At 42.6% G+C, this 24,909-nt stretch overlaps 1 long non-coding RNA gene across 1 annotated transcript; it reads right to left on the bottom strand.

Annotated features, from left to right (window-relative positions):
- Window positions 1-7,703: 7,703 nt before the first annotated feature.
- Window positions 7,704-24,906, bottom strand: LOC129634192 (uncharacterized). The gene is made up of 4 exons (XR_008705468.1): window positions 24,403-24,906; window positions 24,274-24,321; window positions 14,097-14,235; window positions 7,704-7,839 (listed from the first exon to the last, which is right to left on the bottom strand). It is a non-coding gene; the product is annotated as an uncharacterized LOC129634192 (long non-coding RNA).
- Between the last annotated feature and the right edge of the window lie 3 nt (window positions 24,907-24,909).

Here is a 24,909-nt window from a genome sequence, read left to right as displayed (position 1 = left end):
TATCTGGCTCTAGGTGAGTGATCACACCATAGTGATTATCTGGGTCGTGAAGATCTTTTTTGTACAGATCTTCTGTGTATTCTTGCCACCTCTTCTTATATCTTCTGCTTCTGTTAGGTCCATATCATTTCTGTCCTTTATCAAGCCCATCTTTGCATGAAATGTTCCCTTGGTATCTCTAATTTTCTTGAAGAGATCTCTAGTCTTTCCCATTCTGTTGTTTTCCTCTATTTCTTTGCATTGATCGCTGAAGAAGGCTTTCTTATCCCTCCTTGCTATTCTTTGGAACTCTGCATTCAGATGCTTATATCTTTCCTTTTCTCCTTTGCTTTTTGCTTCTCTTCTTTTCACAGCTATTTGTAAGGCCTCCCCAGACAGCCATTTTGCTTTTTTGCATTTCTTTTCCATGGGGATGGTCTTGATCCCTGTCTCCTGTACAATGTCACGAACCTCAGTCCATAGTTCATCAGGCACTCTATGTATCAGATCTAGGCCCTTAAATCTATTTCTCACTTCCACTGTATAATCATAAGGGATTTGATTTAGGTCATACCTGAATGGTCTAGTGGTGTTCCCTACTTTCTTCAATTTCAGTCTGAATTTGGCAATAAGGAGTTCATAATCTGAGCCACAGTCAGCTCCCAGTCTTGTTTTTGTTGACTGTATAGAGCCTCTCCATCTTTGGCTGCAAAGAATATAATCAATCTGATTTCGGTGTTGACCATCTGGTGATGTCCATGTGTAGAGTCTTCTCTTGTGTTGTTGGAAGAGGGTGTTTGCTATGACCAGTGCATTTTCTTGGCAAAACTCTATTAGTCCTTGCCCTGCTTCATTCCGTATTCCAAGGCCAAATTTGCCTGTTACTCCAGGTGTTTCTTGACTTCCTACTTTTGCATTCCAGTCCCCTATAATGAAAAGGACATCTTTTTTGGGTGTTAGTTCTAAAAGGTCTTGTAGGTCTTCATAGAACCGTTCAACTTCAGCTTCTTCAGCATTACTGGTTGGGGCATAGACTTGGATTACTGTGATATTGAATGGTTTGCCTTGGAAACGAACAGAGATCATTCTGTCGTTTTTGAGATTGCATCCAAGTCCCATCACTTCATGGGAAATAGATGGGGAAACAGTGGAAACAGTGTCAGACTTTATTTTTTTGGGCTCCAAAATCACTGCAGATGGTGACTGCAGCCATGAAATTAAAAGACCCTTACTCCTTGGAAGGGCAGTTATGACCAACCTAGATAGCATATTGAAAAGCAGAGATATTACTTTGCCAACAAAGGTCCGTCTAGTCAAGGCTATGGTTTTTCCTGTGGTCATGTATGGATGTGAGAGTTGGACTGTGAAGAAAGCTGAGCACCGAAGAACTGATGCTTTTGAACTGTGGTGTTGGAGAAGACTCTTGAGAGTCCCTTGGACTGCAAGGAGATCCAACCAGTCCATTCTGAAGGAGATCAGCCCTGGGATTTCTTTGGAAGGAATCATGCTAAAGCTGCAACTCCAGTACTTTGGCCACCTCATGCAAAGAGTTGACTCATTGGAAAAGACTCTGATGCTGGGAGGGATTGGGGGCAGGAGGAGAAGGGGATGACAGAGGATGAGATGGCTGCATGGCATCACTGACTCAATGGACGTGAGTCTGAGTGATCTCCGGGAGTTGGTGATGGACAGGGAGGCCTGGCATGCTGCGATTCATGGGGTCGCAAAGAGTCAGACACGACTGAGTGACTGAGCTAAACTGAACTGCATTTCAAACTCTTTTGTTGACCATGATGGCTACTCCATTTCTTCTGAGGGATTCCTGCCCACAGTAGTAGATATAATGGTCACCTGAGTTAAATTCACCCATTCCAGTCCATTTTAGTTTGCCTATTCCTAGAATGTCAACGTTCACTCTTGCCATCTCTTGTTTGACCACTTCCAATTTGCCTTGATTCATGGACCTGACATTCCAGGTTCCTATGCAATATTGCTCTTTACAGCATCGGACCTTGCTTCTATCACCAGTCACATCCACAACTGGGTATTGTTTTTGCTTTGGCTCCATCCCTTCATTCTTTCTGGAGTTATTTCTCCACTGATCTCCAGTAGCATATTGGGCACCTACTGACCTGGGGAGTTCCTCTTTCAGTATCCTATCATTTTGCCTTTTCATACTGTTCATGGGGTTCTCAAGGCAAGAATACTGAAGTGGTTTGCCATTCCCATCTCCAGTGGACCACATTCTGTCAGACCTCTCCACCATGACCCGCCCATCTTGGATGGTTCCATGGGCATGGCTTAGTTTCATTGAGTTAGACAAGACTGTAGTCCTAGTGTGATTAGATTGACTAGTTTTCTGTGAGTATGGTTTCAGTGTGTTTGCCCTGATGCCCTCTTGCAACACCTACCGTCTTACTTGGGTTTCTCTTACCTTGGACCTGGGGTATCTCTTCACAGCTGCTCCAGCAAAGCACAGCCGCTGTTCCTTACCTTGGATGAGGGGTATCTCCTCACCGTGGCCCCTTTTGACCTTGAACGTGGAATAGCATCTCTAGGCCCTCCCGCACCCGCGCAGCCATCAGCTCCTTGGAGGTGGGGTTGCTCCTCCCGCGGCAGCCCCTGGCCTCGAGCGGGGGGTAGCTCCTCCCGGCAGCGGCCCCTGACCTCAGACACTGGGTAGCTCCTCTCGGCTGCTGCCCCTGACTGCGGACGTGGGGTAGCTCCTCTCGGCCGTTCCTGCGCCGTCGCAGTCTGGCACTCTCGGCCGCTGCCCCTGACCTCAGACGTGGGGTAACTCCTCTTGGCCGCCTCCCCTCGGGCATGGGGTCCTCCGGGCTTCTGCCCCTGACCTCCGACGTGGGGTAGCTCCTCTCGGCTGCGCTAAGTGCGCCGGTTGCAGCCGCCCACGCTAAATGCTAAACTGAGGATTTATAATCATGTGTCACAAGAAAAGCTGAACAATAGTAAATAATTACCTGCTTGCCTGCTAAGTCACTTCAGTGGTGTCCAACTCTTTGCAACCCTATAGGTAGCCCGCCAGGCTCCTCTGTCTATGGGATTCTCCAGGCAAGAATACTGGAGTGGGTTGCCATGCCCTCCTTCATGGGATCTTCCCGACCCAGGGATGTAAACCACATCTCTTCTGTCTCCTGCATTGGCAGGTGGGTTATTTACCACTAGCGTCACCTGGAAAGTCCTCAAATAATGACATGGTAATAAATTTTTTGTTACTTGGCCTCTAAAAACCTCTTGACTCATGTATAATATGGGCAAAATAATAAGACTACTATAGAAGTTTATTAGGAAGATTAAACTAAATAATATGCGTTTAGAACAGTAGCTGGCATGTATGGTAAAATGTTCAATAAATGTAAGCTTACATTATGTGGGGAGAAAAGCAAAAGATGATTGTGCAATAGGAACAGTTTAGTAAGTACCTAGGAAATTCTTTGCAGACAGAACGCATGTGGATGTGGATTTTATTCTATGCCCACCTACAAGACTCTGTGGTTTCTGCCCCTTATCCTAAGTACACTAAACTAAAAAGAAATTCGTAGGCTGCAGCTTGAGCTTTCTTTCATCAATTGCTCCACTTAGGATCAGGCCTTTTCACACAGAAGAAAAGGCTTTCTGGGTCCTCTTTCACTTCTCACAGTCTCTATGTGGATTGGGTGCCAAGAATTCTGTTCCAAACTGAATGGGCACAAATCAGACACATTTCTTGAGTCAGGTTGGAATTTAATTGTTTTTAATCAGAAACTTCTGGAAAGTGTACAGAATGAAGAGTTCAATGGGATCTCTCCACTGTTAGGAAGTTCAACATAGAATAAAGTTTGAAGTTTCAGAATGTGAATAGAGGGAACACGTCAGGATTGATTTCTCTAAAACAATTTTGAAAAAAGAAAAGAAAAAACTTTTATTACATTTTAATTTTAGCTTTAGTTCTGGGCTTTGAGACAGTACATGAAAAAAAAAAAAAAAGACTAATGTCCTCAACTCAGCTTTGCACATATTGTTCTCCAATAAGTACAAGGTAAAATTTGGCCAGCTCCTGATGTGATTCCAATTACAAAATGTACGATACAAGATTTTATGGAAGTTCTTCTGAACCCAAGGTCTCCCCAGATGAAGGCTTTGAGGCAAAAGAAATCTAATGATATCTAAAGAGGAGATAGACCAAACAGCATAAATGTGAACAGCATCAGAAGGTCTGGGTTTTATCTTTCTTCATCCTCTAAACAGATCCCTTTCCTTCTTTGGCCTTTATTTTTTTATCTGTAGGAAAATGATTAGGTTAGCTCAGAGAATCTTAATTTAAGATCTTTGCCTGTTAGGTGGATCCTAAGTGGTATGATAATCACAAAACCCCATGCAAAATTTTGTGCACAGTAGATTTCTGGAGAGGAGGGCCATAGTTTTGCTGTCATCAGAGTCTCAAAAAAATCCAGGTGGCAGCCCTTGTAGAAGTCTCAAAGCAGCTCTTCATCACTTAAAATAAATAATTTTATGATCTTGGCAGTTAGGATTGTTAGGAAGCAGATTAAAGACCTATGTTTAAGAGAGGCAAGACTGATCCATTTTCATTACTTGTAATTAATCCATTTTATTTAGTGAAAAATAAATATCTAAAATAAGCAGGCTGTCAATAAAAAAGGCATTATGAGAATCCAGAGGTCAACGTTCTTGCCCTATAAAAGCCATAGTACATAGCAAACATGTTTGTTTTTTAAATTTACTTATTTGTCTGCGTTGGGTCTTAGTTGTGGCACACGGGAGCTTTACTGTGTCAGGCAAAATATTTTCATTGCACTGTGTGGGCTCAGTAGTCTTGGCTCGCGGGCTTAGTTGCCCTGCTGCATGTGGGATTTTAGTTCCCTGATCAGGGAACAAACCCGAGTCCTTTGCTTTACAAGATGGATCCTTAACCACTGGACTACCAGGGCAGTCCCACAAATATGTTTTTATTTGTATTTCTGAAGTATAATTTACATACAACAAAGTGCAAAAATCTTACATGTACAGCTTGATGAATCTATACATACACAAACCTGCAAAACCTGCCCAGCACCCCATAAGTCTCCCTTCTATTCCCCAAATATCACCTCTGCCAAACATAGTTACTATTCTGACCTCTGTCATCATAGGTAAGTTTTGCCTGTTCTTGAACTTTATGTAGATGGCATCATACAGGATGTAAAACTACTAGCCATATACCTTTCTGCTCTGTTGGGAAGCAGTATGGTGCCAGGGAAAGAGGACAGACAATTTTGGAATCAGAAGCACAGTGCTTGAATCAGTCTCCATAGCTCACCCACTTTGCTATCTTGAACAAATGACTTAATCTTTTTAAAACTCTGTAAAAAACAAAACAAAAACAAAAACACTGTAGTAGTAAACACCTGTCTGGCAAGTCTTATGCTGCTGCTGCTAAGTCGCTTTAGTCGTGTCCGACTCTGTGAGACCCCATAGACTGCAGCCCACGAGGCTGCCCGGTCCCTGGGATTCTCCAGGCAAGAACAATGGAGTGGGTTGCCATTTCCTTCTCCAATGCATGAAAGCGAAAAGTGAAAGTGAAGTCACTCAGTCGTGTCCGACTCTCAGCAACCCCACAGACTACAGCCCACCAGGCTCCTCCGTTCATGGGATTTTCCAGGCAAGAGTACTGGAGTGGGGTGCCATTGCCTTCTCCAGTGTCTTATGAGAGTAGCTTATTAAATACTTTATGTAAGGTGTCTGGCTCACTGAAGGGGCTCAAGTTTGTTTAATTTTCCTTTCCTTCTTCTTAGAAATTTTCTATTCCACCTTCTAGATCCTGGGTCTAGGAGTGCTTCCTAAAGGAGGACTGTTCTAACTTCCTACCAAGCAAAATTGCTATTTTCTTGGGTCTCTGTATTTCATTAATGTGCTTTGTATGTTCCTCTGCTATAGCATTTAGCACAGTCTACTGTCAGACATGACTAAACAAAAACAAATGTAGCTATTTGTTGCTATTACTATAAGAATTTGAGAGTCCTGTGGTCAGGAACTATGTAATTTCACCTGTATTTCACCAGTGCCCTTACTAATAAGAGAAATTCAATAAATTTTTGTGGAATAAATGAATTCTGCTCTACTGGCATTCTTTTAGAAGTATGTACTGTAGATAGCAGAATTAACTTTGAAACTATTAAGAGAAAGAATGTGTAGATTTTGAGTTTGTTAAAATGTATGTTTCAATGATTAGTGGCTTAAAAAACAAAGCAATACTTTATATACATGGTACAGACACTGCGTTACAGGCGCATTTCCATGAAAATAAGTGAGATTTGGCACAATAAACAACTTACATGGAAAGGCTAACAAATGGAATGAGTTTGTAACTTTTCCAAAGTTGGAAAACACAAGACAAAGGAATAGACTACAGGGCAGTGAATGAAGGAGCAACTTAAACCGAATGGTCACACAATTAGAGGAATTTTGTTGGTTGTTTAATCTTTTATTAGTCTTTTGAGAAGAGAAGATGTGGAAATTCCAGGGTTACAATGGAATCTTAGAAGATGACAGAAAATATGTAAATCAAAGTTTTTGGTTGTGCTGGGTCTTTGTTGTTACACGTGGGCTTTCTCTAGTTGCACTGAGCATGGTGGGTGTCATGTTAAGTATACTTAGAACATACTTTCATTTCTAAGGAGTATCTAAAATGTGTGTTGCTGTTCAGTTGCTAAGTTACATCTGAATCTTTGTGGCCTCTTGGACTGTAGCACACCAGGCCCCTCTGTCCTCCGCTATCTCCTGGAGTTTGCTCAAACTCATGTTCATTGAGTCGGCGATGCCATTTAACCATCTCATCCTCTGCCATCCCCTTCTCCTTTTTGCCTTCAATATTTCCCAGGATCAGGGCTTAAGTAGTCATAAAATTGTAATAACCTCTTAGACATAATTGCAACAAATTCAATTTAACTGTTTCTTATTGAATGCGATTTCCCTCAATTAAACAAGGATCTGTCCCAATGATCAAATGTAATGATAGCTCCATCCTGAAATTGAAGCCATCCTCTACATCCGGCAATTCACATTTATGGCCTTACAGCAGTAACACCAATCTCTGGCCCTAAAGGCAGCCTAAGTGGACAGATATTAGACTGCCTTCCCTGACTTACTCCCTGCACACATAGGGTGACCACACCTCCTGGTTGACCTGGCATAATTATTAATCGTGTCCACTTTCACACTCAAAAATATCCCAAAATGAGTTGACAAATTTTGTCACCTTACCTTTGGGCCTCACACACAAACTGTCCAGTCCTCTCTCAGCCCCCCTCTCCCCACATCCCATGCTTTATTAAGCCTCAGAACCCTTTCCCACACTCTTTCCCTCAAGTTCTCATCAATTAGTCCTTGAAGTGTTAGTCAAACACATCAGCAGTAAACATCAAGAATGCAAAGCAGGAAGGGATGAAAGTTGGTTAAAGAAGGCAGTGAAAGAAGGAGTAAAAGAAGGAGGAAGATTGTATACTAAGGTTTTCTTAAAAATTATCATGAAATTTATTTTCTTTTGGCATTACGAAACTAGCTTTGAAGACGGTTTTGTGAGAGGAAACCCCAAACAGAGTGACTTCTTTGAAAGCAGAGTGACTTCTTTGAAAGACGCCATTTCCCGAACCTGTAAGTTTTGGAGTGTTTATGGGAACAAAACACAGGATTGCTTTGGAAGCACATCAGGCATTCGAGACTTACGTGTTGTCAGATCCGCTCACAAAGAGAAAAACGTTCCTACGATTGCAACTCCGTACAAGATGCTGTTCGGGCACTTGTGAGAAATTTGTGCCTCTTTTTAATTTTCTTGGTTCATTATCTGGACACTTTTGAGGTTGACTGCTGTTAAAAAAAAAAAAAAAGATTTGTCCTACAGTGTAGTACAGAAACAAAGGAGTTACACAAGTATGACATGTGTATTTATTTATTTTAGGAAAATCAGTATATACAAATAGAGAAAAAAATGATCAGAAATCCCATTCTTTTAAAAAATATATTTTTTGTTTTTGGTTGTGCTGGGTCTTTGTTGTTACACGTGGGCTTTCTCTAGCTGCATTGAGCAGGGGCTACTCTCTAGTTGAGCTGTTCAGGCTTCTCACTGCGGTGGCTTTTCCTGTCGTGGAGCACAGGCTCTGGGGTACAAGGGCTTCAGTAGTTGCGGCACATGGGTTCATTAGTTGCGTCTCTCGGACTCTAGAGCTTGGCTCAGCCGCTGTGGCACGTAGGCTTAGTTGTTCTGCAGCATGTGGGATCTTCCCACACCAGAGATCGAACTGTGTCCTCTGCATTACAAGGCAGGTTCTTAACCATTGGATCACCAGGAAAGCCCAGAAATCCCATTCTTATAAATGATTACTATAAACATTGGTGTTGAACTTTACAGAGGTTTTCTGTATGCTTTATATACACTTTTAAAGGCAGACACATCTTATGTAAAAATAAGATTAAAAAGGAAGCTGCTACTATCAATAAAATAGCTCAAGAAAGCCAAGGAGCATAGCCCAGAATGACCTACAAGGTCTAGAGACCCCTTAAAAATCCTCAGCAAGTATCCACATTCCATTTCAGGAATATTGATTTATGAAATATAATAAGAGCAATATCATAACTCATGTCCAATATAGAGCTTAATATATGGAAAGAATTGTAATATATGACAACAGCAGCAGTAAGGTATGTGGTGGGTAGTAACTGTAACTAAAGTTTTCTAAAATCTTTGCATTGTTCAAGAGGTGGTGAAAGTCCTAATTTATATTAGAGAAGTTTCCATAAGTCAAGGATGCATATTATCATCTGCTTTATAACACTAAAATCAGTAAGAGAATGTATAACTAGCAAGCAAGGTCATAGAGGAAAAAATAAAATAATAAAAAGAAATATTTTAATTTTAAAAAGGCAAGGAAAGAGAGGAAAAAGAACATAGAATGTACTGGACAGGTTGAAAAGAAACAGTAAGATAATTGGTTTAAGCCCAATTCTCTCAGTCACTGTATCAAATATGAATGGAATAAATACTCCAATTAGAAAAGCAAAAAATTTAAGACTGAATGTAAAACTTCAAATATTTGCTGCTTTCAATAAATACACCTTAACTATAAAAACACAATGATGCTGAAAATAAATGAATAGAAAAATATATATCTGCAACCAGTAATCAAAAGAATTCTGATGCTGTTATACTAATATCAGACAAGATAGTCTTGATCATGAAAGGCTTTAATAAAGGTAAAGATAACATTTCATAATGTTAAAATCTCAATATTTCATCTTTCTTAGGCACACAGTGCTCTTTAAATTTGTAGAATATCTGAAGGTGATTGATTTCCTTTAATTTTTCATTTTTGATAAAATGATACAGATGTTCTCATTTAAGTATTATATCTTAATCTCATAAAAAGGTAAGAAGAATCCCATAGGACCTTTAGAAATGATAAATTTCTGTTTATTGATTTCATAAATCCATATTTATTTAGAATTAACCCCATATTTATCCTAGCAATTCTGGTAAGAGAGTCATAGTGAAGACCACTTGGGTTCTAGAATAGAGCCATATCTGTAGCAGAGAATTTTATTTGAGCAGAGTCACACTCTATTTTAACTTTGAAAATCATCTACAGTTATGCTATTGTGTCTTGCTAAAGAGTGAACATTTGCCTATGAAGACATTTGCGAGGACAGGTCTCTATCCTTTTTTACCTTAAACCAATAGTCACTGTATGGTATTGTATTCATACAATGTACAATACATGAGTTTGAGGATCAAAGAGTGGAAGTAGGAGGGCCAACTCACCATCACTCCCAAAAATTCATTTGAAGAATTTGTTCTTCCTGGCCCCACAATGTCTAGGTCCTGTGCTTCTGTCAATCTCAGATTTCAGAAAGAGTTTACTTCCACCAGGGAACAAAGAATCCTATTTAACTTAATACTATGACTGCCACCTTGCCACTTTGGGGTCTTTGTGCCAGTGAAAAGGAGCTCCTACCTTGTGGGGGAAAATGACTTTGATAATCATGAGGAGGTGGACCTGTTGCTATGTATGGAGCAAGCAGGAACGTTTGGCACTTGGGTGATCCAGTAAGGAACCTCTTTATATTCCATGGTCAGTTTTAAATGTAAGCGGAAAAATTCAGCAACCATGACCTGATAATGGCATGATAATCAGGAGCTCAGGATCCCCAGAAATGAGGATTTAGGCAACTCACTAGACAAATCACATTTTGTTGTTGTTTAGTTACTGAGTTGTGCCTGACTCTTTGCAACCCCATGAACTGCAGCACTCCAGGCTTCCCTGTCCTCTACTATATCCTGGTATTTGCTCAAATTCATGCCTATTGAGTCGGTGGTGCTTGTAACCATCTTAGTCTCTGCCATCCTCTTCTTTTGCCTTCAGTCTTTCCCAGCATCAGGGTCTTTTCCAGTGAATCAGCTCTTCACACCAGGTGGCCAAAGTATAGGAGCTTCAGCTTTAGCATCAGTCCTTCCAATGAATATTCAGGGTTGATTTCCTATAGGATTGATTGATTTCATCTCTTTGCTGTCCAAGGGACTCTCAAGAGTCTTCTCTAGCACCACAGTTCAAAAGCATCACTTCTGCTGCACTCAGGCTTCTTTATGGTCCAACTCCCACATCCATACATGAATGACTACTGGAAAAACCATAGCTTTGACTAATGGACCTTTGTCAGCAAAGTGATGTTTTTGCTTTTTAATATGTTATATAGGTTTGTCATAACTTTGCTTCCAAGGAGCAAGCATCTTTTAATGTCATGGCTGCAGTCACAGTCTGCAATGATTTTGAAGCCCCAGAAAGGAAAATCTGTCACTGCTTCCACTTTTGTCCTTTATACTTGCCATGAGGTGATAGGACCAGATGCTATGATCTTAGTTTTCTGAATGTTGAGTTTTAAGCCAGCTTTTTCACTCTCCTCTTTTACCCTCATCAAGAGACTCTTTAGTTCCTCTTCTCTTTCTGCCATTAGAGTGGTGTCATTTACATATTCGTAGTATCATCTGATATTTCCTAGAGGTTGTTGATATTTCCCCCAGCAATCTTGATTCCAGCTTGCGATTCATCCATCCTGGCATTTCACATGATGTACTCTGCATAGACGTTAAATAAGCAGGGAGACAATATTCAGCCTTGTACTCCTTTCCCAATTTTGAACCAGTTAGTCGTTCTACGTTCAGTTCTAACTGTTGCTTCTTGACCCACATACTAGTTTCTCAGGAGACAGGTAAAGTAGTCTAGCACTCCTGTCTCTTTAAGAATTTTCCACAGTTTCTTGTGATCCACATAGTCAAAGTTAGTGTAGTCAATGAAGCAGAAGTAGATGTTTTTTCTAGAACTCTCTTGCTTTCTCCATGATTCAACAGATGTTGGCAATTCGATCTCTGGTTCCTCTGCCTTTTCTAAACCCATCTTGTACATTTGAAATTTCTAAGCTCATGTACTGCTGAAGCCTAACTCGAAGGATTTTCAACATAATCTTGCTAGCAGGTGAAATGAGTGCAATTGTACAGTAGTTTGAACATTCTTTGGCATTGCCCTTCTTTAGAACTGGAATGAAAACCGAACTTTTCCAGTCCTGTGGCCACTGCTGAGTTTTCCAAATTTGCTGGCATATTGAGTGCAGCACTTTCATAGCATCATCTTTTAGAATTTTAAATAGCTCAGCTAGAATTCCGTTACCTCCACTAGCTTTGTAGTAATGCTTCCTAAGACCCACTTAACTTCACACTCCAGGATGTCCAGCTTTAGGTGAGTGACCACATCATGGTGGTTATCCAGATCATTAAGATCTTTTTTGTAAGACACAGTTCTTCCATGTCTTCTTGTCACCTCTTCTAATATCTTCTGCTTCTGTTAGGTCCTTACCTTTTCTGTCCTTCATAATGCCCATCCTTGCATGAAATGTTCCCTTGACATCTCCAATTTTCTCAAAGAGATCTCTAGACTTTCCCATTCTATTGTTTTCCTCTATTTCTTTGCATTGTTCATTGACGAATGCCTTCTTATCTCTCCTTGCTTCTCTGAAACTCTGCATTCAGTTGGGTATATCTTTCCCTTTCTCCCTTACCTTTTGCTTCTCTTCTTTCCTTGGCTATTTGCAAAGCTTCCTCAGACAGCTACTTTGCCTTCTTGTATTTCTTTTTCTTTGGAATGGCTTTGGTCACTGCCTCCTATACAATGTTATGAACCTCCATCCATAGTTCTTCTGGCACTCTGTCTACTGGGTCTAATCCTTTGAATCTATTTGTCACATCCACTGTGTACTCATATGGGATTTGACTTAGGTCATATCTGAATGGCCTAGTGGTTTTCCCTACTTTCTTCAATTTAAGGCTGAATTTTGCAATATGGAATTCATGATCTGAGCCACAGTCAGCTCCCAGTCTCGTTTTTGCTGTCTGTATAGAGCTTCTCCATCTTTGGCTGCAAAGAATATAATCAATCTGATTTTGGTAATGACCATCTAGTGATGTCCATGTATAGAGTCATCTCTTGTGTGATTGGAAGAGGGTGTTTGCTATGACCAGCATGTTCTCTTGACAAAACTCTTTGCCTTGCTTCATTTTGTACTCCAAGGCCAAACTTGTCTGTTACTCCAGGCATCTCTTGACTTCCCACTTTTGCATTCCAATCCCCTATGATGAAAAAGACATCTTTTTTTGGCGTGAGTTCTAGAAGATGTTGTAGGTCTTCATAGAACCCTTCAAGTTCACCTTCTTTGACATTGGTGGTTGTGGCATAGAGTTGGATTACTGTGATGTTGAATGGTATGCCTTGGAAATGAACTGAGATCATGCTGTAATACTGCATTTCAAACTCTTTTGTTGACTTTGAGGGCTAATCCATTTCTTCTAAGAAATTCTTGCCCACAGTAGTAGATATAATGGTCATCTGAATTAAATTCACCCATCCCAGTCCATTTTAGTTCACTGATTCCTAAGAAGTCGATGTTCATTTGCCATCTCCTGCTTGACCACATCCAATTTCCCTGATTCATGGACCTAACATTCCAGGTTCCTATGCAATATTGTTCTTTATAGTATCAGACTTTACTGAACAAAATATGCATAACGGTCAATCATCACTATAACCAGTACTCTTGCCTGGAAAATCCCATGGATGGTGGAGCCTGGTAGGCTGCAGTCCATGGGGTCGCTAAGAGTCAGACACGACCGAGCAACTTCACTTTCACGTTTCACTTTCATGCATTGGAGAAGGAAATGGCAACCCACTCCAGTGTTCTTGCCTGGAGAATCCCAGGGACGGGGGAGCCTGGTGGGCTGCCGTCTATGGGGTCGCACAGAGTTGGACACGACTGAAGTGACTTAGCAGCTTAGCAGTAACTGGTCATCAGGTTAGAGGTGATATTTATTACTTCCTCCTTTCACTGTTCATTCTGTGCTTCTATTGTTCTTTGTCTATGCTTTAGCTGGTTGTGGCCCTTTACCTAGGTAGTGACCCCAAGCTTCATTCCTGAAGGATTCAAATTTTTAGTGGTCTTGCCTTTTTTGGGTTCTTTGTTTAATCTTTTCTACTAGAGATGGAAAAACAAGGGATGCCCCAGTGATTCCTCCTAGGTACCAGATAGAATCCTCTCTGTCCTCATTGTTAATCGGGACAGACCACTGCATCCAGTATTGTAACCTCTCCTCTGGCTATTAGATTAGTGGCACAAGGACCCCAAAATAGTCAGGTGGCAGTTTCAATTTCTCGTTCAATTGGACCATCATTGTGTCCCGTCATGAAAGCATGCCTCCCTTGGGGATATAGCAGATGAGGTAGACGCTTCTCTTCATATCCCTTTGGCCCATCTGAGTCACCCGCAACTGCAGTAGAGGCTACCTGCACAATGAAAGCTTCCCCCCACTTCTCTAGTCTCTCCTTCTAGGTTCTCTCACACTCTGCCAAAGGAAAGCCCAGAAATGTGACAGAGTTAATGTCCTTTAATTGGATTGGTAGGTATATGTCCTGCCTTCCTGTCCTCCAAAAGGACAATTCTGAAGTTTATTCCATACTGTTTTTCAGAGGTTTCTTGGTGATAATGAGCTTCAGTTTCCCATGAGTGATTACTTTCTCATCCTTACACACCTTATTGTCTTTTCTTCTTTTTCTGACTCATTTTCCTCCCTTCATCACTTGTGCTCATTGGAGTGATCTTCCAGATAAATTGCCTGGACACAAGGTTCTGTCTTAGGACACAAACACAAACTAAGACTGGAATCAAGACCTATTAAAAAAAAGAGGAATTTATGACTGGGAGAAGGGAAACTAAATTTTGTCAGCGGCTTATTAGGTATAATAATTCCCAGAACCTGGGTATTGTGACTGTAAGAGGAACAGCACCATCTGTTGGTCACTGGCTCAGAGCATAAACAGTATCCTGGTAGCACTGGATCTCAGAGATTTGTCCCACAAGTAGTGCTGTAATTGGCCCTTCCCAAGTGGTGCTCAGTGGCACCCCACTCCAGCACTCTTGCCTGGAGAATCCCATGGACGGAGGAGCCTGGTGGGCTGCAGTCCATGGGGTCGCTGCAAGTCGGACACGACTGAGCGACTTCACTTTCACTTTTCACTTCCATGCATTGGAGGAGGAAATGGCAACCCACTCCAGAATTCTTGCCTGGAGAATCCCGGGGACGGGGGAGCCTGGTGGGCTGCCGTCTATGGGGTCGCACAGAGTCGGACACGACTGAAGTGACTTAGCAGCAGTAGCAGCAGCAGCAAGTGGTGCTAGTGTTAAAGAACCCGCCTGCCAATGCAGGTAGATGTAAGAGACACAGGTTCAATCCCTGGGTCAGGAAGATCCCCTGGAGGAGGGCATGGCAACCTACTCCAGTATTCTTGCCTGGAAAATCCCATGGACAGAGGAGCCTGGCGGGCTACAGTCCATAGGGTCACAAGGTTGGGCATGACTGAAGCTACTTAGCACAAACGCAGTGCTGTAATTATGACTTCAGTAGGTCATTCCATCAATCTGTTGGATTAGATGTTCTCAGATGATGGGGTACGTGGTAATATCAGTGAAAAACAAGAGTCTGAGCCAATTTCTCTTGCTTTCAAATGAGATCCTTGGTGAGAAGCAATCTTATACGGATATAATGATAATGAGTCATGGAATTATCACATTCCATAACTCCACAGATCTTGCTGCTGGTAGAACCATTTTGGATAAGGAAAGAAGAAAGAAGTATCTATTTAAGTGAGAATAAATCTCTGGCCCATTTTGATGGAAACGGTCTAATATAATCAGCATGCCCTCAGCGCCCTGAGGAATAGTGCCATAACAAGGGTTCAATATTGGCTTCTGCTCTTGCAGTCTGAGCTTTCTGCCTTGGGGAGGAAAGTCCACAGTGTGGACCCCTTATCCCTATTGCCATGGCTACTAGTACACAAGCCTGGTGAACAAAGACTGGGAGGCTGAATAATGGAGCCAACAAACACTCACAAAATGGGTCTTCTCCCTGATTATTAAGAGCTTCCTCTGTTTTTAAAAATTAATTAACCGACTGAAGTATAGTTGATTTACAATAATGTGTTAGTTTCAGGTGTACAGCAAAGTGATTCAGTTATGTATATTTTCCTTATTTTTCAGGCTCTTTTCCATTATAGATTATTACACAAGTAAATCCTTGTTTTTCTTCTTTCTTTCATCAATTTTATAAATGGTAATTAGTATCTGCTAATCCCAAGTTTCTAATCTATCCTTCCCTATTCTGTTTCCATTTTCTGCTGATGGGTGAGGCTGAGCACCGAAAAATCGATGCTTTCAAACTGTGGTGTTGAAGAAGACTCTTTAGAGTCCCTTGGACTGCAAGGAGATCCAACCAGTCAATCCTATAGGAAACCAACCCTGAATATTCATTGGAAGGACCAATGCTGAAGCTGAAGCTTCAATACTTTGGCCACCTGATGCAAAGAGGTGGCTCATTGGAAAAGACACTGATACTGGGAAAGATTGAGGGCAGGAGGAGAAGGGGACAACAGAGGATGAGATGGTTGGACGGCATCACCAACTCAGTGGACATGGGTTTGAGCAAACTCCGGGAGATGGTGATGGACAGGGAAGCCTGGCACACTGCCATTCATGGGGTCACAAAGAGTCAAGACATGACTGAGTAACTGAACAACAACTTCCCTTTCCCCTTTGGTAAACATAACTTTGTTTCCTATGTCTGTGGTTCTATTTCTGTTTTGTAAATAAATTCATTTGTATTATTTTTTAGATTCCTCATTTAAGTGATATCATATGATATTTGACTTTCTTTGCCTGACTTCATTCGCTGAGTATGATAATCTCTAGGTTCATTAATGTTCCTGCAAATGGCAATATTTCATTCTTTTTATGACTAATATTTCATTGTATCCACACACACATCTTCTTTATCTGTTCATTTGCTGATGGACATTTAGTTTGCCTCCATGTCTTGGCTTCTATAAATAGTGCTGCTATGAACATTGGTGTGCATGTTCATCTTTTCCAATTAGAGTTTTCATCTTTTCTGGATATTTGACCAGGAGTGGGCTTGCTGAATCATATGGTAGAAGAACTTTCTTTTCAGTGGATGCCTTTGGGTAAGCTTTCAAATGAGAAGCAAAAATCTTCATGCCTGCATGCTAAGTCACTTCAGTCTGACTCTTTGCAATCCCATGGACTGTAGTCCACCAGACTCCTCTGTCCATGGGATTCTATGCGCAGGAATACTGGAGTGGGTTGCCATTTCCTTCTCCAAGGGATCTTCTCAACCCTGGGATTGAACCTGGGTCTCCTGCATTGCAGGCAGATTCCTTACTGCCTGAGCCACCAGGGAAGCCCTCTGAGCCACTAGGAAAGCCCAAAAATACTGTTGGCCAATTTTGAGAGATCCATTAGTAGCTCAGCTGGTGAAGAACCTGCCTGCCAATGTAGGAGACACAGGAGACACAAGAGACAAGGGTTTGATCCTTGGGCCGGGAAGAACCCCTGGAGAAGGAAATGACGACCTGCTCCAGTATTCTTGCCTAAAAAATGCCTTAGATAGAGGAGCCTGATGGGCTACAGTCCACGGGACTGCTAAGAGTCAGACACAACTGAGCATGTACACATGGTTACTCATGGTATTCATATTCCTCTTCCATAGATTTCCTTGTTACCAATATTCCAATATTATTCTTTACAAGTCTTTGAGCAATAGGCAAATGTTAGTTACTACCTATGAGCCAGAGTAGATTTGTACCTCGGACCATGATCCTTATAGGCTAAGTGGACATCCACATGTACTGCCCAAAGCTCTCCCCACTGGGAGAGTTGATTTTCACATTTTCTTTCAAAGCTGCTCCTGGGTAATATAATTACAATCCACTTCCAGCTGATGCCAACATATGGTGCAGGCCCATCTTCAAACTAGGCCCAAGTTTTATTTTATTCTGCTTTGTTTTCCTCTAAGTGATGGTCATAGGGAGCTCCTCATGAGGCCCTAGAGTCCCTGCCATCTGCCTGTGCCACTTACTTGTGTCCTCCTGACCCAATCAAGGGTAATGTTTCTATGCTATTTTTAATTAATGATGGTTTGTTGGTATGTATGTCTAATATTGGGCTTCCCAGGTGGTGCTAGTGTTAAAGAACCCACCTGCCATTGCAGGAGACTTAGGAGACTTGGGTTCGATCCTTGGGTTGGGAAGATCTTCTGCTGGAGGCACAGCAACCCACTCCAGTGCTCTTGCCTGGAGAGTCTACGGGACAGAGGAGCCTGCGGGCTATGATCCATGTGTCACAAAGAGCTGGAGATGACTGAAGTGACTTAGCACACATGCACATGCCTCATGTCATGGCACTTCAAGACTGGCAGATCAGAGAACATCAGTCTTTATGTCATCATGATCCAGTCTATCAGAATCCAGTGCTCTTTTAGCATAAGAGAGCATGGTATAGTGTAAAAAACTTGAGGTCCTGTGCTTTGAATCTCTTATCAGGATTTGTGCAGGGGTCCAAACAGCCTCCTCACTTGTCACAGAAACTTAGATCTTCTGGATTATTAGACTTGATTGGCAGAGCCTGGACCTGTTGCAGAGCCTTTTTATTTTCTGGGAACACAGGTTTCTCAGTAAATGGCTCAGAGAAATACATCCAGATGTGGTGTATGTTGCCTTCAAAATCCAAATGGGCCCACTATGATTGTGCTTCTTTCTTAGTGTTCGGATGCACAAGGTACAAAAACCTGTCTTTAGCTTTAACACAGGGATTCTTGACTTCTTCATCTGAACATTTTGAACTTGACAGTTCTCGATTGTGAGGAGGTGCCCTGTACATTTCAGGATGTTTAGCAGCATCTTTGAGTCTCTGCCCACAAGATGCCAATAGCCACTAACTCCCTTCCCTACAGCTGTGACAACCAAAAAAGTCTCCAGATATTGCCTCCTCTATGTTCAGTAGGGGACAAAATTGTTGAGAACCACTGCTGTACAGGAATAGTGCAATACTCCTTTCATAGAAGTTGTGTGTCTCTGGCATTTATGTATCTTACTGAGAATATTTGCTACTTCCTGTTCACTGAGTCAGTCAACAGATGCTATTAGTGTCTGGATCAGATGAATGTTCTACGGGATGTCCAGATGGTCAAGGTCCATGTGGGCTACACTGTGACAATATTTGAGAATTGACATGGACCTGAAGTAAAACTGTAAAAGTCAGTTACTGTTCCTGACATATGAAAATGTGTTGCTTTGATTTTCTTTGCTAATTGATTTGAGGGGAAAATGATTTGCCAGATCAACTGCTGCATACTACATGGGCAGGACTAGGTTGATGTGTCTCAGCAAAGATGCCATATCTGGATCAAAAGGTGCAAGTGGAGTCGCTGCCTAGTTTTGTTTTGTTTTGTTTTTGACTTGACAAATATTTATTAAGCACCTATCACACATTCAACACTGTTTTAGGTATTAAGAATGTATCTGTGAACAAAGGAATCATGATTTATGTTTATCTATTAACAATGCTGCTTCTGCTGCTAAGTCGCTTCAGTCGTGTCCGACTCTGTGCGACCCCTTAGACGGCAGCCCACCAGGCTCCCCAGTCCCTGGGATTCCCCAGGCAAGGACACTGGAGTGGGTTGCCATTTCCTTCTCCAATGCATGAAAGTGAAAAGTGAAGTTGTTCAGGCGTGTCTGACTCTTCGCGACCCCAAGGCCTGCAGCCTATTAACAACAGTTTGATGTAAATAAAAACTACAGTGAGATATCACCTCACACCAACCGGAATGAGTATCATCAAAAAACCCAAAAAAACAAATGCTGGAGAGGGTGTGGAGGAGAAGGGAACCCTCTTACACTGTTGGCAGGAATGTTACTTGGTACAACCATGAGAGAACAGTATGGAAGTTCCTTAAAAAGCTAAAAATAGAGCTACTATATAACCCTGCAATCTCACTCCTGGTCATACATCTGGAGAAAAACATGATCCAAAGGATATGTGCACCCCAATGTCCATTGCAACACTGTTTACAATAGCCAAAACATGCTGCTGCTGCTGCTAAGTCACTTCAGTCGTGTCAGACTCTGTGCCACCCCATAGAAGGCAGCCTATCAAGCTCCTCTGTCCCAGGGATTCTCCAGGCAAGAATAGTGGAGTGGGTTGCCATTTCCTTCTCCAATGCATGCATGCATGCTAAGTTGCTTCAGTCATGTCTGACTCTGTGCGACCCCATGGACAACAGCCGACCAGGCTCCCCTGTCCATGGAATTCTCTAGGCAAGAATACTGGAGTGGGTTGCCATTTCCTTCTCCAGGACATGGAAGCAACCCAAATGTCCATTGACAAAGGAACAGATAAAGAAGATGTGGTACATATAAACAATGTTTCAAAATCTCCTGAGTAGAAGCTTGGATAATCTCCATTTCTGTCTAGTTTTGCCACTGTCAAAAGCAGGAATTAAACGGAGGTGAGCTGAGACTCATCACTTTTGCATCTATCAAATCTTTGATGGTGGCACCGATCCCTGCAATTCCCAGAGGGCTGTGATACTGCATTTAGCTTGGAGAATTCAATGGTCAGTACAGTCCATGGGGTCGCAAAGAGTTGGAAATGACCGAGTGACTTACACTTTCAGTTTCACTTTACCATTTTGTTCGGGAAGGGCAGTTCCAGGGGCCACTGGGCTCTGCCTACCATTAACAGTTCTTTCTGCATGGGTCAGGAAGCTAGTGCAGGAAATCTGCCAGTTGCCAAGCCTATTTAGTCTAAACATGCATTTAGGACCTGGATGGGTTTACAGAACTCTCTGAGCCCTCTGTGTGATTGACTTGGATGTAAGCTTATTATCTGGTTACCTGAAGCCCTCAATCTATCCAGGGGTCCCAGAGGGTTAGCATAAATTCAGATCAGTGTCTAATAATCCTTCAAAGTCTGGATATGTCCCTGCCCTCAGTGCATGCTCATTCTTTTAAAAGCCACAGGTCCTTTGGGGAAAGTCTTAGAGAAAGATTTATGGTATACAGTTGTGACAATGTTGCAGTGTCCTTCCTCAAGAGGACCCAGTTTCTCCTTTAATCACTGGACCCTTGGTATGTGCTATAACCAGGAACTGAATTAGGGGCCAAGACTTCCTTTTGTGACAATTCAAGTGAGGTTTCTGTGTACCAGAACGTTAGTTTTCCAGGTTGTGTATATCAAGCAAAACTTTAGTAGGCTACCCATCCATTAATATTTCAGTCCTAGGGACCCTGTCGTCAAGTTGGTACCCCCACAGGTCCCTGAGGATCAAAACATTCTGACTGCCACTCTGCCCCTGCTGAACACTGTGGTCCATCATGGTAACTGTGGCTCCTTATCTCTATGGTTTATTATTGGCACATGGCCTCTGCCACTCTGGCAACATTCCCACTGAAACCAGGAAACCCATTTCAGTCATCCTTGGTCCAAGGAGGAGAGGCATTGCAGAGCTTCCAAGGAGGCCTGTGTTTCTCTCACTAATGTTTTCTCAGTGTCTTAGTGCCCTCTGACCCCTTCTACAAAATATAGTCAGGAGAAGGGTGAGCAGGTTACACACAATAAATTAACTCCAACATTCCCGTCACCTCGACTCTTTCATGTGTGACCCTGTAGCTTGACTTTTTTATGTGTCTTTACATTTCTTTCTCCCCATTGTGCATGCTCAGTCAATTCAGTTGAGTTCAACTCTGTGACCCCGTGGATCCATCAGGCTTTTCTGTCCATGGGTTTTCCTAGCAAGAATACTGGAGTGGGCTGCCATGTCCTCCTTCAGGGGATCTTCCTGACCCAGGGATCAAACTTGCACTTCCTGTACTGCAGGAAGATTCTTTACACTGAGCTACCAGGGAAGCCCTCCTTCTCCCCATTATTTGAGTGAAATTCTGACTGCTTAGTTTCACTGAAGGTAGGCCACTACTGAATCCTGGTTTCAACCAACCAGATCAGGCAGGCTGCTAGAGGTGCTCCCTTTAGAACATTAAGAGCAGAAGGACACCTGTGTTTAATCTGACATATTATATTCTAGCCTTTCTTTTGTAATACCCTTAGAATCTACTCTGATACAGTTTTCCAGGCTATTGCTAATGTAAATACAAAAGATACTGTAATTGTTTGGGTGTATAAGCTCATTTATCTATTTATTATCTGGAATATACCTTATAATTCTCTCCTGGTTCCCTGGATTTAACTTTAGAAGTGGGTTTGGAGGTGGTAGGGGGATAGGATTTGGGGGAGAATAGTTAGCTCTTTCGGAGAAGGCAATGGCAACCCACTCCAGTACTCTTGCTTGGAAAATCCCATGGATGGAGGAGCCTGGTAGGCGCCAGTCCATGGGGTCTCGAAGAGTTGGACACGACTGAGCGACTTCACTTTCACTTTTCCCTTTCATGCCTTGGAGAAGGAAATGGCAACCCACTCCAGTGTTCTTGCCTGGAGAATCCCAGGGGTGGTGGAGCCTGGTGGGCTGCTGTCTATGGAGTCGCACAGAGTCGGACATGACTGAAGAGACGCAGCAGCAGCAGCAGCAGCAGATAGCTCTTTTCAAGGCAACTGCTGCATATATATTCTTTCAACTGGGGAAGGTCAGTAAGGAGATGGGGCTTGGGGAGGTCACCTCAAATGTCCCCATCGTAAGTCACAGGACTATGCTAGTTTCCAGTTGATGTCCTAACTTTAAGGCAGTGACTTAGGCTGTGAATTCAATATCATCACATTTTACCAACTTGAACAAATATATTTGGTTTTGATCCTCAACCATGGTCTGTCCTTAAGTGGTAAGAAACAAGAGATTCTTCACGCCCTAACCGTAACCCTGCAGGTAGAAGGTTATACTGTAGAAGCTTTCTGGTTCTCTGATCACACATTGAGCTGAGAGTTTAAAGCTCTGAATTTAATATTTTCCCTCTCTAAGCTGCCTAATGCTTGAGAAGTTGTCAGCCTACTCTGTAGTCCTTATAATTATCATGAATAACACATAGCAAAGTACAGTAGCTCCAAATTTTCTTATTTCCTTACCTTCATCTGGCATTTTCTTACAAGCAACTGCAGATACTAATTTAAGCAAATATAGTACCATTGCTTGCCCTGGATTACTAGAATTTTATTTTCCACTTGTTGGAGGTGATAAGTGCATTCAAGTTAAACAGGTGAGCAAATTAAACTCCTGATGAACAATGGAAAGATGTGATGTTATCAGAACCTCAAAGCTAAGGCTGTCAGGCAGAATCTAGAGTCACGGCAGGAGGTTCCCAGTTGGAGTTGGAGCCACAGAGATGCTGTGTTAACCACTGGAGATGATGCTCGAGGGAGAGCAAGAGAGAAGAAATCTCTTGGCTTCTCCTCTCCTACTGCTGAAAGCAGAAAGAAGCAGTGAAGCCAGGGGATTCACCTGAGAGAAGCAAGAGTGGCTGGTTTTGAAGTCCTCTGTAATTCAATTCCAGTCTTATGGTACACTTTAGTTTTTACTGAGTGAGTCCTTGTTCATTGTTTTCAAGGGGATCTAACTATGAGAGTTTGTACAAAGTGCTTTGGAAGCCCAGTGGGGAGAGCAGCCAAGCTTGCTGCAGGTGTGCAAGAAGGGTTATCTGAGGTCCCAGAGGTGAGAGGGAGTTTGCCAGGTGGAAAAGAAGAGCAGGTGTATACTGGAGGGACCAGTGTGTCAGAAGTCAAGAGGTGGGGCAAGACAGGCAGCTAAAGGAAAAGGGACAGTTGCCTGTGTGCTAAGTCACTTCAGTCATGTTTGACTCTTTGCAACCCCATGAACTATAGCCTGCCAAGCTTCTCTGTCCGTGGGATTCTCCAGGCAAGAATGCTGGAGTGGGTTGCCATTTTCTTCTCCGGGAGATCTTCCTGAACCAAGGATCAAACCCATGTCTCCTGCATTGGCAGGCGGGTTCTTTACTACCAGTGTCACCTGGGAAATTAGGATAGAAAAAAGGAAAGTTAAAGTGTTAGTCACTCAGTTGTGTCTGACTCTTTGCAACCCCATGGACTGTAGCCCACCAGGCTCCTCTGTCCATGAAGTTCTCCAGACCAGAATCCTGGAGTGGGTAGCCATTCCCTTCTCCAGGGGATTTTCTTGACCCAGGGATTGAACCCACGGCTCCTGCACTGCAGGAAGATTCTTTACCATCTGACCACCAGGGAACCCTCTATGTGATAGTACCTACCTCATATTTGTTTTAAGGCGAAATTAAAAAAATAAACAGTCACTGGTACAATTAGCTCTAACTGTACACTAAGCTATTTTAAGTGCTTTCTAAAAATTGATTCATTTAAGACTCATAAAAACCCATTAAGGTGTACCTTAAAACTACCTTCTACAGATGAGAAAAAATGAAGTTTAGAGTTTAGTAATTTTCCCAAGGTCACACACTTACATGACCTGACCCAAAGTCAGAGTCTTTACTGCTTGCTGTTCAGTTCAGTTCTGCGGGGTTTGGTGGGTTGGGTGAGAGATTTCAAGATGGAAATGGTTGTTCAGATGCTTACGGAAATGAGAGTGACAGGAGAAAGGGGACAATGGTTAAGAGGAATAAGGCCCTAACCACCTTTTATGAAAGGGCAGTATGTGCTCTTTACCCTACTCATTTTACTTAATTATCATCTCTACCCTGCTCTAGGAAGGCACGGATTTTTATCTGTTCTGTTTACTTATTAAATCCAAGCATCTAGAATAGCATCCGACATACAGTAGGTGCTCAAAAAACACTTGTTAAATGAAAGAGCAAGTTTTCTAAGAAGGCAGAAGTTGGGAACGGCCTGAATCACCAAAAGTGTGGTTCCTGCCCTCACAGCACTTACAGTCTAGAGGCGAGGTAGACCCCATTGGATTCCATAACTTCCTGCATGCTGTGGGTAAAAAAGGGGAGGGAAAGCTATAATGAGCTTGAGTTTCTCGGCCGGCTGAGAAGTGAATGGGGTAATACTTACGTGATAATTAAGGTCTGAATGGTTCTGACACCGCTGGATTACTTAATTCGTATGTTTGTCTTTGAAGTACAGAAAACACAATTGTTATGCCTTTGTACTTTGATCCTTTCAAGTCTGGCACACGGGCGGTGCCGAATAAAGCTTTGCGGCAGAGGGTAAGCTGTGTTTGCACTTTTCTGAAGCAATTTCAGAGTTACAGATTTCTGAGGCGGACTTCTAGGTTCTTTATCTATGGGACAGACTATGGTGATAAAGGAAGCAGAGGGAAGGGAGGGACTGATTTCGTGAGAGAAACAACTGTGTGGCCAAAAGTGGGATGCAAGCACGGCCTGGGGAAGGGAACAGACCCGAGAAGCAGCCGCACCCGGGTCACGAAAGAAACCCACGCCCTACCTCCCGCCTCGGCGGCCCGTCGGCGGGAAGCTGGCTGCGCTTGCGCGCGGGTTGCCGGCAAGTGGAGCCCCGAGGGGCGCGGCCGCAGCTGGGAGTCACGTGGTGCGCCGGCCA

Source organism: Bubalus kerabau, chromosome 19 (assembly GCF_029407905.1).
Source record: "Bubalus kerabau isolate K-KA32 ecotype Philippines breed swamp buffalo chromosome 19, PCC_UOA_SB_1v2, whole genome shotgun sequence".
Lineage (NCBI taxonomy): Eukaryota > Metazoa > Chordata > Mammalia > Artiodactyla > Bovidae > Bubalus > Bubalus kerabau.
Note: the sequence above shows the minus strand (reverse complement) of the source record. Positions and strands in the feature narration are given on the sequence as shown.